The sequence below is a fragment of the Oncorhynchus mykiss genome, chromosome 2, assembly GCF_013265735.2.
Source record: "Oncorhynchus mykiss isolate Arlee chromosome 2, USDA_OmykA_1.1, whole genome shotgun sequence".
NCBI lineage: Eukaryota > Metazoa > Chordata > Actinopteri > Salmoniformes > Salmonidae > Oncorhynchus > Oncorhynchus mykiss.
In genome coordinates, this window is record NC_048566.1 from 42,927,490 (window position 1) to 42,940,908 (window position 13,419).

The 13,419-nt window shown below is 55.3% G+C and overlaps 1 pseudogene; it reads right to left on the reverse strand.

Annotated features, from left to right (window-relative positions):
• Positions 1–13,419, reverse strand: part of LOC110501576 — a 39,606-nt pseudogene that overhangs the window by 4,822 nt on the left and 21,365 nt on the right.

The following is a 13,419-nucleotide window of genomic DNA, read 5'->3' on the forward strand; positions in this document are numbered from 1 at the left end:
CTCGCACTGGCGCGCTCAATCTCTCTCTCACTCACTCACTCACTCTCTCTCTCTCTCTCTCTCTCTGGCACTCACTCTCTCTGGCACTCACTCTCTCGCCTCTCTGCCGCTCGCTCTGGCGCTCGCTCTCTCTCTCTCTGCCGCTCGCTCGCGCTCTCTCTGGCGATCGCTCTCTCTCTCTGCCGCTCGCGCTCTCTCTGGCGATCTCTCTCTCTGGCGCTCACTCTCTCTCTCTCTCTGGCGCTCGCACTCGCTCTCTCTGGCACTCGCTCTCTCTGTCTCGCACACGCTCTCTCTCTCTCGCACGCGCAATATCGCTCTGTCTCTCTCCTGCGCTCTCTCGGTCTTGCAAGTGCTCTCTCGGTCTCTGTCTCGCACGCGATCTCTGTCTCTGTCTGGCATGCTCTCTCTCTCTCTCTCTGGTGCTCTCTCTCTCTCTGGCGCTCGCTCTCTCTTTCTCTGATGCTCGCTCTCTCTGACGCTCTCTCTCTCTCTCTGACGCTCTCTCTCTCTCGCTCTCACTCACTCACTCTCTCAGAAGCTCGCACTCACTCTCTGGCGCTTGCTATCTCTCTCTCTCTCTCTTTGGCGCTCGCCATCTCTCTCCCACTCTGGTGCTCGCTCTCTCTGGCGCTCGCTCTCTCTCTGGCGCTCGCTCTCTCTCTGGCGCTCGCTCTCTCTCACTCACTCTCTCTGAAGCTCGCACTCTCTCTCTGACGTTCGCTTTCTCTCTCTCTCTCTCTCTGGCGCTCGCTCTCCCTCTGTCTCGCACACGCTCTCTCTGTTTCGTACACGCTCTCTCTCTCTCTCTGTCTCTCGCATGCGCAATATCGCTCTGTCTCTCTCCTGCGCTCTCTCTCGCATGTGCTCTCTCTCTACCTCTCTGTCTCACACACCCTCTCTCTGTCTCACATGCGCTCTATCTCTCTCGCATGCACTCTCTTTCTCTCTCTCTGGCTCGCACGCACTCTCTCTCTCTCTGGCTCGCACACGCTCTCTCTCGCACACACGCTCTCTCTCTTGCACACGCTCTCTCTGTCTCGCACGCGCACTCACTCTCTTGCACGCACTCTCTCTCTGTGTCTCGCACACGCTCTCTCTCTCTTGCTGTCTCAGACTCGCTATCTCTCTTGCTGTCTCGCACGCGCTCTCTCTCGCACGCTCTCTCTCTGTCTCCCATGCGCTCTCTCTCTCTGTTTTGCATGTGCTCTCTCTCTCACGCGCTCTCTCTCACGCTCCCTCTCTCTCGCAGGTGCTGTCTCTCTCGCACGCGCCGTCTCTCTCTCTCTCATGCGCTCTCACGTGCTCTCACTCTGTCTCTCTCACGCTGTCTCCCCCTCTCTCTCACGCGCTCTCCATCCCTCTCACGCGCTCTCCCTCCCTCGCGCTCTCCCTCGCTCGCGCTCTCCCTCCCTCTCACGCGCTCTCCCTCCCTCTCACGCGCTCTCTCTCTTTCACGCACTCTCTCTCTCTTTCTCTCACGCGATCTCACTCTCTTTCTCTCACGCGATCTCACTCTCTCTCATGCGCTCTCACTCTCTGTCTCTCTCGGTCTCTCTGCTCTCTCGCACGCACGCGCGCTCTCTCGCACGCACGCTCTCTCGCACGCACGCACGCTCTCTCGCACGCACGCACTCACTCTCTCTGTCTCGCACGCGCTCTCTGTCTCGCACGCGCTCTCTGTCTCGCAAGCACTCCCTCTCTCGCTCTCTCTCTCGCACGCACTCTCTCTCTCTCGCTGTCTCACAGGCGCTCTCTCTCTCTTTCTCTGTCTCGCACGCGCTTGCTCTCTCTCGCTGTCTCGCACGCGCTCTCTCTCGCACGATGTCTCTCTCTCACGCGCTCTCTCGCTCTCTGTCTCGCACACGCACGCTCTCACTCGCTCTCCCTCTCTCACTTGCACGTACCCACTCTCTCTCGCATGCACGCACTCTCTCTCTCTGTCTCGCACGCGCTCTCTCTCTCACCCTCTGTCTCGCACGCGCTCTCTCTCTCTCTCTCACACGCACGCACTCTCACACGGACGCACTCTCTCACATGCACGCACTCTCTCACACGCATGCACTCTCTCACACGCACAAACTCTCTCACACGCACAAACTCTCTCACACGCACAAACTCTCTCACACGCACGCACTCTTTCTCTTTCTCTCTGGCTCGCACACACTCTCTCTCGCACACACGCTCTCTCTCTTGCACACGCTCTCTCTGTCTCGCACGCGCAATCACTCTCTTGCACACACTCTCTCTCTCTCTGTGTCTCGCACACACTCTCTCTCTTGCTGTCTCGCACGCGCTCTCTCTCGCACGCTCTCTCTCTCTGTCTCCCATGCGCTCTCTCTCTCTGTTTTGCATGTGCTCTATCTCTCACGCGCTCTCTCTCACTCGCGCTCCCTCTCTCTCGCAGGTGCCGTCTCTCTCGCACGCGCCGTCTCTCTCTCTCTCTCTCGCATGCACTCTCTTTCTCTCTCTCTGGCTCGCACGCACTCTCTCTCTCTCTGGCTCGCACATGCTCTCTCTCGCACACACGCTCTCTCTCTTGCACACGCGCACTCACTCTCTTGCACGCACTCTCTCTCTGTGTCTCGCACACGCTCTCTCGCTCTTGCTGTCTCAGACTCGCTATCTCTTGCTGTCTCGCACGCGCTCTCTCTCGCACGCTCTCTCTCTGTCTCCCATGCGCTCTCTCTCTCTGTTTTGCATGTGCTCTCTCTCTCACGCGCTCTCTCTCACGCTCCCTCTCTCTCTCGCAGGTGCTGTCTCTCTCGCACGCGCCGTCTCTCTCTCGCACGTGTTCTCACTCTCATGCGCTCTCACGTGCTCTCACTCTGTCTCTCGCGCTCTCCCTCCCTCGCGCTCTCCCTCGCTCGCGCTCTCCCTCCCTCTCACGCGCTCTCTCTCTCTCTCTCTCTCACGCACTCTCTCTCTTTCTCTCACGCGATCTCTCTCTCTTTCTCTCACGCGATCTCACTCTCTTTCTCTCACGCGATCTCACTCTCTCTCATGCGCTCTCACTCTCTGTCTCTCTCGGTCTCTCTGCTCTCTCGCACGCACGCGCGCTCTCTCGCACGCACGCTCTCTTGCACGCACGCACGCTCTCTCGCACACACGCACTCACTCTCTCTGTCTCGCACGCGCTCTCTGTCTCGCACGCGCTCTCTGTCTCGCAAGCACTCCCTCTCTCGCTCTCTCTCTCGCACGCACTCTCTCTCTCTCTCTCTCGCTGTCTCACAGGCGCTCTCTCTCTCTTTCTCTGTCTCGCACGCGCCTGCTCTCTCTCGCTGTCTCGCACGCGCTCTCTCTCGCACGATGTCTCTCTCTCACGCGCTCTCTCTCGCTCTCTGTCTCGCACACGCACGCTCTCACTCGCTCTCCCTCTCTCACTTGCACGTACCCACTCTCTCTCGCATGCACGCACTCTCTCTCTCTGTCTCGCACGCGCTCTCTCTCTCACCCTCTGTCTCGCACGCGCTCTCTCTCTCTCTCACACGCACGCACTCTCACACGGACGCACTCTCTCACATGCACGCACTCTCTCACACGCATGCACTCTCTCACACGCACAAACTCTCTCACACGCACAAACTCTCTCACACGCACGCACTCTTTCTCTTTCTCTCTGGCTCGCACACACACTCTCTCTCTCTGGCTCGCACACACTCTCTCTCGCACACACGCTCTCTCTCTTGCACACGCTCTCTCTGTCTCGCACGCGCAATCACTCTCTTGCACACACTCTCTCTCTCTCTGTGTCTCGCACACACTCTCTCTCTTGCTGTCTCGCACGCGCTCTCTCTCGCACGCTCTCTCTCTCTCTGTCTCCCATGCGCTCTCTCTCTCTGTTTTGCATGTGCTCTATCTCTCACGCGCTCTCTCTCACTCGCGCTCCCTCTCTCTCGCAGGTGCCGTCTCTCTCGCACGCGCCGTCTCTCTCTCTCTCGCACGTGTTCTCTCACTCTCGCGCTCTCCCTCTCCCTCTCACGCGCTCTCCCTCTCCCTCTCACGCGCTCTCTCTCTCCCTCTCACGCGCTCTCTCCCTCCCTCTCACGCGCTCTCTCCCTCCCTCTCACGCGCTCTCTCCCTCCCTCTCACGCGCTCTCTCCCTCCCTCTCACGCGCTCTCTCCCTCCCTCTCACGCGCTCTCCCTCCCTCTCACGCGCTCTCCCTCCCTCTCACGCGCTCTCTCTCTCTCTCACGCGCTCTCTCTCTCTCACGCACTCTCTCTCTTTCTCTCACGTGATCTCACTCTCTTTCTCTCACGCGCTCTCACTCTCTCTCATGCGCTCTCACTCTCTTTCTCTCATGTGCTCTCTCTGTCTCGCACGTGCTCTCTCTCGCTGTCTCGCACGCGCTCTCTCTCTCTCTCTGTCTCTCTCTCTCTCTCTCTCTGTCTCGCACGCGTTCTCTCGCACGCTATCTCTCTCTGTCTCGCACGCGCTCTCTCTCTGTCTCGCACGCGCTCTCTCTCTGTCTCGCACGCGCTCTCTCTATGTCTCGCATGCGCTCTCTCGCAAGCTATCTCTCTCTCTCGCACGCGCTCTCTGTCTCGCACGCGCTTTCTCTCTCGCACGCTATCTCTCTCTGTCTCGCACGCTATCTCTCTGTCTCGCACGCTGTCTCTCTCTCTGTCTCGCACGCGCTCTCTGTCTCGCACGCGCTCTCGGTCTCGCACGCGCTCTCTGTCTCGCACGTGCTCTCTCTCTCTCTCTCTCTGTCTCTCATGCGCTCTCTCTCTCTCTCTCTCTGTCTCTCATGCGCTCTCTCTCTCTCTGTCTCCCATGCTCTCTCTCTGTCTCGCGCATGCTCTCTCTCTGTCTCATGCGCTCTCTCTCTGTCTCTCTCGCTCTCTCTCTGTCTCTCTCTGTCTCTCCCTCTCTCTCACGCGGTCTCCCTCTCTCTCACGCGGTCTCCCTCTCCCTCCCTCACGCCTCTCTCTCTCACGCGCGCTCTCTCTCTCTCTCTCTCTTTCTCTCACGCACTCTCTTTCTCTCACACGCTCTCTCTCTTTCTCTCATGCGCTCTCTCTCTTTCTCTCACGCGCTCTCTCTCTCTCACGCGCTCTCACTCTCTGTCTCTCTCGCTCTCTCGCACGCATGCACGCTCTCTCGCACGCATTCACTCTCTCTCGCGCTCTCTCTCGCACGCGCTCTCTGTCTCGCACGCGCTCTCTCTATGTCTCGCATGCGCTCTCTCGCATGCTCTCTCTCTCTCTCTCTCGCACGCGCTCTCTGTCTCGCACGCGCTCTCTCTCTCGCACGCGCTTTCTCTCTCACACGCTCTCTCTCTCACACGCGCTCTCTCTGTCTCGCACGCTATCTCTCTCTGTCTCGCACGCTATCTCTCTCTGTCTCGCACACGCTCTCTCTCTCTCTGTGTCTAGCATGCGCTCTCTCGCACGCTATCTATCTCTGTCTAACACGCTGTCTCTCTCTCTGTCTCGCACCCGCTCTCTGTCTCGCACGCACTCTCTGTCTCGCACGCGCTCTCTCTCGCACGCGCTCTCTCTCTCTGTCTCTCATGCGCTCTCTCTCTCTGTTTTGCATGTGCTCTCTCTCTCACGCGCTCTCTCTCACTCGCGCTCCCTCTCTCTCTCGCAGGTGCCGTCTCTCTCGCACGCGCCGTCTCTCTCTCTCTCGCACGTGTTCTCTCACTCTCTCTCACTCTCATGCGCTCTCACGTGCTCTCACTCTGTCTCTCTCACGCTGTCTCCCCCTCTCTCTCACGCGCTCTCCCTCCCTCTCACGCGCTCTCCCTCCCTCCCTCTCACGCGCTCTCCCTCCCTCGCGCTCTCCCTCCCTCTCACGCGCTCTCTCTCTCTCTCACGCACTCTCTCTCTCTTTCTCTCACGCGATCTCACTCTTTCTCTCACGCAATCTCACTCTCTTTCTCTCATGCGCTCTCACTCTCTGTCTCTCTCGGTCTCTCGCACGCACGCGCGCTCTCTCGCACACACGCACTCACTCTCTCTGTCTCGCACGCGCTCTCTGTCTCGCACGCGCTCTCTGTCTCGCAAGCACTCCCTCTCTCGCTCTCTCTCTCTCGCTGTCTCACAGGCGCTCTCTCTCTCTTTCTCTGTCTCGCACGCGCTTGCTCTCTCTTGCTGTCTCGCACGCGCTCTCTCTCGCACGATGTCTCTCTCTCACACGCGCTCTGTCTCGCTCTCTGTCTCGCACACGCACGCTCTCACTCGCTCTCCCTCTCTCACTTGCACGTACCCACTCTCTCTCGCATGCACGCACTCTCTCTCTCTGTCTCGCACGCGCTCTCTCACCCTCTGTCTCGCACACACACTCTCTCTCTCTGGCTCGCACACACTCTCTCCCACACACTCGCTCTCTCTCTTGCACACGCTCTCTCTGTCTCGCACGCGCACAAACTCTCTCACACGCACGCACTCTTTCTCTCTCTCTCTGGCTCGCACACACACTCTCTCTCTCTGGCTCGCACACACTCTCTCCCACACACTCGCTCTCTCTCTTGCACACGCTCTCTCTGTCTCGCACGCGCACTCACTCTCTTGCACACACTCTCTCTCTCTGTGTCTCGCACACGCTCTCTCTCTCTTGCTGTCTCGCACGCGCTCTCTTGCTGTCTCGCACGCGCTCTCTCTCGCACGCTCTCTCTCTCTCTGTCTCCCATGCGCTCTCTCTCTCTGTTTTGCATGTGCTCTCTCTCACGCGCTCTCTCACTCGCGCTCCCTCTCTCTCCCGCAGGTGCCGTCTCTCTCGCACGCGCCGTCTCTCTCTCTCTCTCGCATGTGTTCTCTCACTCTCTCTCACTCTCTCACGCGCTCTCACGCGCTCTCACTCTCTCTCTCTGTCTCTCTCTCTCACGCGCTCTCCCTCTCTCTCACGCGCTCTCCCTCTCTCTCTCACATGCTCTTACTCTCTCTCCCTCTCCCCCCTCTCTCTTGCACACGCGCTCTCTCTCGCACGCGCTCTCTCTATCTGTGTCTAGCAAATGCTCTCTCTCTCACACACGTGCTCTCTCTCTCGGACGCTCTCTCTCTCGCTGTCTCGCACGCTCTCTCTCGCACGCTCTCTCTCGCACGCTCTCTCTCGCACGCACTCTCTCAAACGCGCCGTCTCACTCTCTCACGCGCTCTCACTCTGTGTCTCTCCCCCTCTCTCTCTCCCCCCCCTCCCACGCGCACTCCCTCTCTCGCGCTCACTCTTGCTCTCACTCGCTTTCTCTCACTCTCTTTCTCTCACACGCTCTCTCTCTGTCTCTCATGCACTCTCGCTCTCTCTCTCGCCCTCTCCCTCCCCCCTCTCATCTCTCACCCCATCTTTCTCGCTCTCTCTCCCCCTCTCTCCCTCTCTCTCTCCCCCCTCCCACGCGCACTCCCTCTCTCACGCTCACTCTTGCTCTCACTCGCTTTCTCTCACGCGCTCTCACTCTCTCTCACACGCTCTCTCTGTCTCTCACGCACTCTCTCTTTCTCTCACACGCTCTCACTTGCTTTCTCTCACGCGCTCTCACTCTCCCCCCCTCTCTCCCCCTCTCTCTCTCCCACTCTCACACGCTCTCTCTCTGTCTCACGCACTCTCTCTCTTTCTCTCACTCTCCCCCCTCTCCCCCCCTCTCCCTCTCCATCTCTCCCTCTCCCCTCTCTCTCTCTCCCCCCTCTCCCTCTCCCCGACTCTCCACCCCTCCCTCTCCCCGACTCTCGCCACCCCTCCCTATCCGACTCTCGCCACCCCTCCCTATCCCCCTCTCGCCACCCCTCCCTATCCCCCTCTCGCCACCCCTCCCTATCCCCCTCTCGCCACCCCTCCCTATCCCCCTCTCGCCACCCCTCCCTATCCCCCTCTCGCCACCCCTCCCTATCCCCCTCTCGCCACCCCTCCCTATCCCCCTATCTCCACCCCTCTCTCTCCAAATCAAATCAAATGTATTTATATAGCCCTTCATACATCAGCTGATATCTCAAAGTGCTGTACAGAAACCCAGCCTAAAACCCCAAACAGCAAGCAATGCAGGTGTAGAAGCACGGTGGCTAGGAAAAACTCCCTAGAAAGGCCAAAACCTAGGAAGAAACCTAGAGAGGAACCAGGCTATGTGGGGTGGCCAGTCCTCTTCTCCACCCCTCTCTCCCTCCCCCTCTCTCTCCCTTCCTCTCCCCCTCTCTGTCCCTCTCCCCCTCTCTCTCCTTCTCTCCCTCCCTCTCTCTCTCTCCCCCCCCCTCTCTCTCTCTCTGTCTCCCTCCCTCTCTCTCTCTCTCCCTCCCTCTCTCTCTCTCTCTCTCTCTCTCCTCTCTCCTCTCTCTCTCCCCACTCTCTCTCTCTTGCGCACACATCCTCCTATTGCAGTAAACAAGCGTATTACTCAGCTAGCACATAAACAGAAACTGTTCTGGTTTTCATTGTTTTGATGTATTTTCTGTTATGTCTCTGTACTACCTGTTCTTCAGTTACCTGTTCTGGGTTGTACACCATCAGTCTATTCTGGTACTGAGCTGTGTTTGTGACTCCACCTGTAACAGACAAGAGTATTACACACAGGTGGCGTGCATATGTGTGTGTGTTCAGTGTGTTATACTCTATTCTCCATCTGGGTGTGTGTGTGTGTTCAGTGTGTTATGCTCTATTCTCCATCTGGGTGTGTGTGTGTTCAGTGTGTTATGCTCTATTCTCCATCTGGGTGTGTGTGTGTGTTCAGTGTGTTATGCTCTATTCTCCATCTGGGTGTGTGTGTGTTCAGTGTGTTATGCTCTATTCTCCATCTGTGTGTGTGTGTGTGTTCAGTGTGTTATGCTCTATTCTCCATCTAGGTGTGTGTGTGTTCAGTGTGTTATGCTCTATTCTCCATCCAGGTGTGTGTGTGTTCAGTGTGTTATGCTCTATTCTCCATCTAGGTGTGTGTGTGTTCAGTGTGTTATGCTCTATTCTCCATCTGGGTGTGTGTGTGTTCAGTGAGTTATGCTCTATTCTCCATCTGGGTGTGTGTGTGTGTGTGTTCAGTGTGTTATGCTCTATTCTCCATCTAGGTGTGTGTGTGTTCAGTGTGTTATGCTCTATTCTCCATCTAGGTGTGTGTGTGTTCAGTGTGTTATGCTCTATTCTCCATCTGTGTGTGTGTGTGTGTGTGTGTGTGTGTGTGTGTGTGTGTGTGTGTGTGTGTGTGTGTGTGTGTGTGTGTGTGTTATGCTCTATTCTCCATCTCTGTGTGTGTGGTCAGTGTGTAATGCTCTATTCTCCATCTGGATGTGTGTGTGTGTACCTGAGACCCAGAGCAGGTCGTCAGCCACACTGCCTGCATGGCAGGACAGCGAGCGGTCAAAGGACTGGACGAAGGTCCACTTGTTCCTCTTCGGACAGTAGCGTTCCACGGTGGGCAGCACCTGTCTCAGTTCGTTCCTCCCCCCCACCGCGTACAGGTACTGGCCCAGAGCCCCCAGGACAAAGTGTTCCCTGCACGCCTTCATGGAGGCTATCTCCGTCCAGCGGTTCCCCCGGGGGTCGTACCGACAGGCTGTCCTCACCGCACACGTTCTCCCCGTGGAATGCTCCACCTCACCGCCTGCCACAAACAGGAAGTGGCCCATGACGGCCACGCAGTGGTGGCTGCGCCCAGCGGGCATTGGCGCCAGCTCGCTCCAGTTGGAGCACCCGGCCACGCGCACGTTCTCCTGGGCGGCTGGGTTGAAGTAGCGCAGCTCCCGCACGCGGCTCACCTCGCGCTTGCGCCCGCCGGCAATGTAGAGGGTGGGAGACTGGAAGCGGGGCTTGGTGTGGGCGGTCTGGCGGAGGGGTTGGGCGAAGGTGGCACGGTGGTACTCTAGAGCCTCGTCCACTAGGGCGGAGGCGGTGGCACTGGACTGGACCAGCGGGTGGCACTGTGCCACGTGGTGCAGGGCGGCCACATCCATAAGGCCGTAACGAACGTGCTGTATCAGGTCCTCTGTGTACTGGTACCGACAGTCATGCTCTAACCAGCACACCACCAGCTAAAGAGGAGAGGGGGAAGAGGAAGACAAGAGGGAAGTGATTCATACTTATTAGCATTCCAAATGCCTACAGAGCAGTGTTGCAAGATCAAGACGAGTGTGTTACCGTATACACAAACACACTTACACAAACGAATACACACACACACACACACACACCACACTAGTGGGTTGTGTGCAAGCATCATAAATATCCACTGGTACATTCTTTTGTTGAGGACCGGGAGAGGAGAGAAGCAGAGAGGGGATTTAATTGAACAGTGAGAGCAATCGGAGGCTGTTTAGCTGCGGCGGTGGCCCGTGAATGTGGGCGAGATGGCTGAAGATCACTGATACCATTATCAGGGAAACAAAGTGGCTTTTAACACAATCAGTACAGAGACAGGGAACTTATTACAGCACAGCAAGATTACTGAGCTGGAGCGGTTCACTGTCAGCACCTCCTCCTGACTCACAGGCACACTGGATACACACTGAAATCCTATTCAAACATTACACTGGCTCGTAGACGCGTTCAAACCACATTCTGTGCAAACAGCACACCAAAACACACATTTACATAGACACAGACATAGTCACACATCCATTGTATATATTGTCCTGCTACTGTCAATGCCACTCCTTTTGCTCTGTCTTCCTTAAATACATCCTAAAATTACACCAACACAACAGTATTTACACCCCCCACCACTCTCTGCTTTGTCCTCTTCTCGGTTTCGCTATCTACACTCCTCTCTCTTTCCCGCTCTCTCCCTCCTCCCATCTCTGAAGTGGCGGAGGGGTGTGTGCGCTCCGGGAAGGCTGACTGAAGGTCACACTGGATCAGAGAACTTCCTCGGGCAGAGAATAAATCAACTTCCCGTGTCTCTCCCCTCCTCCCCAAAGAGAGAGACAGAGAGACAGAGAGACAGAGGGAGAGAGGGAGAGAGCGAGAGAGAGAGCAGCCAGAGAAAGGCAAACGCGTGAAGAAGGGGGGGGGGGGAGAAACAAAGACCCAAGAAAATGTGATTTCCAGAGCGTGAGACTCGGCGAGAAGTCGGTGTGACTATGATTGACGGGCAAACTATATCGGCTGTGTATTGGCGCCCGCACGTTTTTTCGGGCGGATGCCCAAATTAACCTTCTCGCAGAGTGAAGGAGGCCCAAAGCAGCCTAATCAGGGTCTGATTATGGTAGAATCGCCTGGCTAAAGGGTCAGGGTAATTGTGCCATCAGAGGCCTGATTGTTTTCAATCAGACGGGCGGCCGGAGTGACAGCTGGGGGATTGGGGCGCTGATGAAGCCGCAGTGGGCCTAATCAGAGAGGGGGGAGAAGGGAGAGGGGGGCCTGATTGGTGCAAATGAACAGTCAAAATGCATAGCCCCCCCCCCCCCCCCCCCCGCCACACTTCACTCATCCCTCATACACATATATACACACACACACACACACACACACACCTTCCTTTCCTATTCACTCCTATACATAAATATAACGATTGCATTTTGGTGCAGGCAAGGAAAATTGACCAGTTGATGTTTAATGACACACTGTGTGTTGTAGTATATCAAAGTCTGTGTGGGTCTGGCTGTATGGAAGATCTGCATTTTATTGTGTGCATATATAGTGTGTGTGTGTGTGTGTGTGTGTGTGTGTGCGTATGTACATATGCCTGTATATGTGCATGCATTTGCAAATATGTGTGCGTTCCTTCCATTGTATGTGTGTGTGTGTGTGTGTGTGTGTGTGTGACTGTGAGGAGCCAGTGCGGTGTACCTGCCAGATCTCCTCCTCGTTGAGGGAGGTGAGGCGGTCGCTCATCAACACATCCCTGAGGAGGCGGTAGGGGAGCAGCAGCACCTCCTCCAGGCGGCTCTGCTGCAGCTCAGACAGGTGTTCTACCAGGAAGCTGACCACAGCCTCCTCCAGAGCAGGGAGGTGGAACAGATCGGCCACACGGTACAGGTCCAGGTAATTAACACTGTTCAGCTCCTGTTGTGGACACATGGGCATAGGGCAAAGACTCATGGGGTAAATACATTTACATTGGAGTTATTTAGTACAACATCACCACGTGTACCATCCCGATGGAGTTGAGCAGCGGCGGCTGCGGGCTGGCAGGACTTCCCGACTACATCGAGTCACTGTCAGTCGATACTAAAAATATACAGTTGAAGTTGGAAGTTTACATTTAGGTCGGAGTCATTAAGACTCATTTTTCAAACACTCCACACATTTCTTGTTAACAAACTATAGTTTTGGCAAGTTGGTTAGGACATCTACTTTGTGCATGACACATGTAGTTTTTCCAACAATTGTTTACAGACATATTATTTCACTTATAATTCACTGTATCACAATTCCAGTGGGTCAGAGGTTTACATACACTAATTTGACTGTGACTTTAAACAGCCTGGAAAATTCCAGAAAATTATGTCATGGCTTTAGAAGCTTCTGATAGGCTAATTGACATAATTTGAGTCAATTGGCGGTACACCTGTGGATGTATTTCAAGGCCTACTTTCAAACTCGGTGCATCTTTGCTTGACATCATTGGAAAATCAAAAGAAATCAGCCAAGACCTAAAAAAAAAAAAATTGTAGATCTCCACAAGTCTGGTTCATCCTTGGGAGAAATGTCCAAATGCCTGAAGGTACCATGTTCATCTGTACAAACAATGGTATGCAAGTATAAACACCATGGGACCACGCAGCCGTTATACCGCTCAGGAAGGAGACGCGTTCTGTCTCCTAGAGATGAATGTACTTTGGTTCGACTGGTGCAAATCAATCCCAGAACAACAGCAAAGAAACAGGTACAAAAGTATCTATGGCCACAGTCAAATACAGTCAAAGTCCTATATCGACATAACCTGAAAGGCCGCTCAGCAAGGAAGAAGCCACTGCTCCAAAACCGCCATAAAAAGCCAGACTACGGTTTGCAACTGCACATGGGGACAAAGATCATACTTTTTGGAGAAATGTCCTCTGGTCTGATGAAACAAAAATAGAACTGTTTGGCCATAATGACCATTGTTATGTTTGGAGGAAAAAGGGGGATGCTTGCAAGCCGAAGAACACCATCCCAAACGTGAAGCATGGGGGTGGCAGCATCATGTTGTGGGGGTGCTTTGCTGCAGGAGGGACTGGTGCACTTCACAAAATAGATGGCATCATGAGGGAGAAAAATTATTTGGATATATTGTAGCAACATCTCAAGTCATCAGTCAGGAAGTTAAAGCTTGGTCGCAAATGGGTCTTCCAAATGGACAATGACTTCCAAAGTTGTGGCAAAATAGCTTAAGGACAACAAAGTCAAGGTATTGGAGTGGCCATCAAAAAGCCCTGACCTCATAGAAAATTTGTGGGCATAACTGAAAAAGCGTGTGCGCATAACTGAAAAAGCGTGTGCGAGCAAGGAGGCCTACAAACCTGACTCAGTTACACCAGCTCTGTCAGGAGGAATAGACCAAAGTTCACCCAACTATTGT